The sequence below is a fragment of the Corvus brachyrhynchos genome, unplaced genomic scaffold (genome assembly GCF_000691975.1).
Source record: "Corvus brachyrhynchos isolate BGI_N302 unplaced genomic scaffold, ASM69197v1 scaffold266, whole genome shotgun sequence".
NCBI lineage: Eukaryota > Metazoa > Chordata > Aves > Passeriformes > Corvidae > Corvus > Corvus brachyrhynchos.
The window spans coordinates 1,105,464-1,109,582 of NW_008238633.1; the positions used below are offsets into that span (position 1 = coordinate 1,105,464).

At 47.8% G+C, this 4,119-nt stretch overlaps 1 long non-coding RNA gene across 1 annotated transcript in view; it reads right to left on the reverse strand.

Annotated features, from left to right (window-relative positions):
* The window catches only part of LOC108447426, a 12,362-nt gene that overhangs the window by 613 nt on the left and 7,630 nt on the right, over positions 1–4,119 (reverse strand). The window contains exons 4-5 of the long non-coding RNA XR_001862977.1: positions 3,291–3,437; positions 1–2,705 (exon numbers count right to left, since the gene is read on the reverse strand). The exon at positions 1–2,705 is cut by the window's left edge and continues 613 nt beyond it. This is a non-coding gene — a long non-coding RNA (uncharacterized LOC108447426). The remainder of the gene's footprint in view (positions 2,706–3,290; positions 3,438–4,119) is intronic.

Genomic DNA, 4,119 nt, shown 5'->3' on the forward strand with positions numbered 1-4,119 from the left:
CAGGAATGACACTCCCATCTCAATTCACTTATTCTGGAGGAGAGGGATTTCCTTTCACCTGCTAAGCAAGATATGAGCAACTGCTGTGATCTATTAATGCATTTACAATATGATATGAGGGAAGGAAGTTGTCATTAGGGGCCTGTAATGAATGGCCTGTCAGCTGATGCCAGCTCAGGATAGTGCCACACTTCTGGGAGAAGTGTCTGATAAGCAACACTTACGTCACCCTTGGAGCACCCTCCCTAATCCCCAGTGCAGGGTCATATTTCAGTGATTAGAGGAGCACTGTGGACCACAAGGAACCCTTTGGAGCAGGCCCTCCACAGGCACCGAGCTGGAGATGTTGCAATGTGGTCGAATCCCAAAACAGCAGAGATAGAAACAAAACAAACACAGACCACAACAACAACTTGTGTAATCAGATCATACAGAGAAGCTGGGAGCCAAGTCCCTGGCTGGTGCTAACCAGCACAGCTCTTTCTACACTCAATTTCTCCATTTTGGGTTCAGTTATCTTTATTTCACAGCTTTAAAGCTCTACCTTACCACTTCAACATACAGAAAGTCTCTAAACACTGGGCTACCAGCCTGAAACCGTGTTTTGTGAAAATCTCTGCTCAGTTGAAACCCACAAAAGTCTTTTCCAAACATTTCCATCTTCTGCTGCTGTGGGTGCACACAACTTGGCCAGGTGTAGGGTCTGTTTCTGACAGTGTGTCCGTGCTGCTGTCCAGTTCGGCCCTCCAGCTGAGAGGGCACCAGCAGCTGAACTGAATCTGATGGGTGTTCACAGCTTTTTGCCTTTCAGGAAGATAGTCCAAAAGGAAACCAAGGAAAAGGGTGTCTCTTTTCTTTCTGTTCCCGGAAAGGGTGGTCAGAAAAATCAGGGTATCAGCAAAAGGGAAAAATACATATATATGACAAGAAAATCAGGTAAGCAAACACATCTGACCGCCCTTGAGCCAAACATTATTTAGCACCCTCAGCTTCCTCCTATAACCCAGGCATGTGATAAATTGGAGAATCACAGAATGTCTGGGGTTGGAAGAGACCTTAAAGCCTGTCTGTTGGCCCCAAACTCACAATTCAGTCACTTAATCACAAACAGCAGCACCCACGAGCCTGTGCTGCCGTAGCCATGCTCGGTGCAAGGGCAGCCTCTCTGCAGGCAGAGGGGCTGCTCCACCCCACACAAACACTCAAAGCAGCACGTTCAAAGGGAAGGAGAGGAATTTTGGCACATTTTCCCAGGAGGGAAGCCTGAAGCTTGTAGCCGTCTGCCAGCAGTATGTATAGGACATAATTTGCCCAACTGAATTATGTCACTGGTGGAGAAAGGTGGGCTGACCTTTCAGACCTGCAAAGCAATAAATGTCAGCTCCAGCAGCAATAGAGAGCAAGTGAATTGCAACAAGCAGCCCAAACCATTCACAAAGGAAGGAAAATTCTCCCTGAGTTACACCTTTACTGAAAAACAATAGCAAGCTCATTAGTTCTGGTGGTTTGTTTCTCTTTTCTTTTTTTCCTTCTCCTGTACAAGTAACACGGAAACAGAAGAAAGAGGGTAATTTCTCTGGTACTGAAGTGCTTTCTGACTGCAACTATTTCAGGATTCCCCAAACCCAACATTTGCAGCTTGATCCCATGAGAAAAATGTGGTTTGCATTTTTAGGAAAAAAACCCCTCCGATCAATTTGTGCAGATTTGTATATAAATGGCTTTCATGCTCAGCATCCATCACGATGGCAAGTCTGGTTTGTGACTCCCAACTGTCTGTGGTCTCCAGCAATCACAGCAGCCTCTCAGTATTCTCTCAAGTTGGGTTTGCTTCCTTTGCGTGAGCTCAAGGTCAAAATATGTTCTCTTCTAGCAGAGAAGATGTGATTTACATACGGGGAAACAGCGTGAGAAATATCAATATCTGCATTTTAAACATGATTTCAGGATGTCTGTCGTGGTTCGTTCATCTGCTTTTTGGCTCTTCCACGCATTTAGTTCACTTTTATTTGACTGCACAAGCATATGGGTCTCATTAGCTTAATGACGCGCTTATTCATCCTTCATCCTTGCTGGCACTTCTTAGCTGCAGGACGGGGGTGTCAGGTGAACTGTGCTGGTACTCAGAATTATCCACGTCATAGCTAACCTGACTGGCAGCTCCTTGATCCCAAGGAAATTGTGGGTGATGATCATCTTTGTTTTACTGTTTCCAGGTCAGATGTGGAACCTGCCCGCCAGGCAGAGGCTTTGCAGAGGGAAGCGTTTCCTGGAGGTGACTCAGGACTCCAGGTTTTCGTGTTCTGGGTGGGTTGTGTCGGCTCCAATGAGGGACACACAAACAAACATCCCTCCTGCTGGGTGAGACCACAGGTCCTGCTCCAGCAACGGGACAAAACCCAGAGGGGAGGGAGGAGCAGCCTCCCCAGGTGCTGGGAGTCCCCAGCTTCACACAGGCACCACATGGGCTGCTCGCTGCCCCAGGGACACTGGGGTGTCACAGATGCTTCCCTGGAGCCCCGGGCAGCCGCCAGGGCAGTTCCTCTGTAGGTCCCATGGCTGCCTCTAGCTTTGGTTTAAGCTCCGTGACGGTTTTCCCTTCAAGTCTCTGCAGGTTCCCTCGTGCCCTCAGTGAGTTCCACAGGACCGTGCCTCTGATAGTGACAGAATAGCAGATATTTTACCTCTTCCCTGAAGGAAAAAAGCTACAGAAAGAGAGATACACAAAATCATTAAATGACTAAGCCAGCTCCTGGGACACATTAAAAACCGTGTGCTTGGATATGTTCAACAGCCTTGGAGCCCGCAGAGAGAAGGTGGGAAAGGAAGAAGTGCTGCTTGGAAAAGCTATTGAGGAAACGAAGCAACTGTCTTTGCTGAGGAAGTTCTGCCACAGCCATGTAGCACTCCAGCCTGAGCCCACAAGCCCAGGAAATACGTGGGTAATTCACCACCACCGAGGCAGAGAGTCATGAAGCATCCTGAGCTGGAAGGGACACACAGTGAATGCCCAGTCCAACTCCTGGCCCTGCACAGGACCCCCAAGATTCCCACCACGTGCCTGAGAGCATTGTCCAGACTCTCCTTGAACCGTGGCAGGCTCGGTAGCCTGGGTGGTGTGCCAAGCCTTGCAGGCACAACCACAGACCTGTGCGGTATTTGCAGGAGCACTCCGAGCAGATCTCCTTTTTCACTCAAATCCAACTGATAAAAACAATAAAGCAGCTTTGACCTTCCATGTAAATTGTTTACTTTACTGCTTCCATTGCTGTTTGTGTTTCTCCTCTCACCTCTCGTGCAGCCTGGGTGATGATGGACCCAGAGGCAGGGCCCTTCCAGCACCATCCTGCACCGCCCGGTGCCCGCTGTCCTGCTGCTGCCTGACACCTGGCTGTGGCTGCTGTCACAGGCTTCTTCTTCTTCCTCAGAGCAAATCCCTGTGGTGGAAACAACTTGGAAGCATTAACAGCCACCTGACATGCCAGAGATAAGAAAATCGTTGAAAACTGCAGCAACCGAATTTCCTGGCTCATCAAGGGGTGCTGAACAGCCTTCCCCCCCACCTTCAGACTTCACACTGAAGTCTCTCACTTTATCTTTCTGTGGCTCCATTGCTGCTGACAAGCTTTAACTGTGAAGCAGGTTGTAGTGATGGAGAGTTGGTTCAAAAGCTCCACAAACCCCCTGCCACTGGGGCTTTCTAGCTTTTCACCTGCCCTCATTGTGCCTCCCAAATTCCACCTGGTAAGCCACCAAAATTATCTTCTGATCTAAAGTCTGCTTTGTACATGATACACGAGAGCATCATTTCCATAAAGAACAACTTTGCAGCGTAAAGAGAAATAACACATGAGAAGGATTAAATAGAAAATTGGTTGTGTTTCAAGAAATCAGTGCCATGACAAAGAGCCATCAGCTCCCGAAAGCAGAGATCCTGTTTCCTTTCAGATTTCTGCATACAGCCAGCGGGGTTATCTATAATAAGTAATTCCACTAAAATATATTAAAGAAAAGAAAAAAGAAAAAAGAGAAAAAGCACTCTCCAAACTAAAGTCTTCTGCATGCAAGGGCAAATGAAGATGGTAAGTTTTTACAGCAAAATTCACTCTGCTGCAGCAG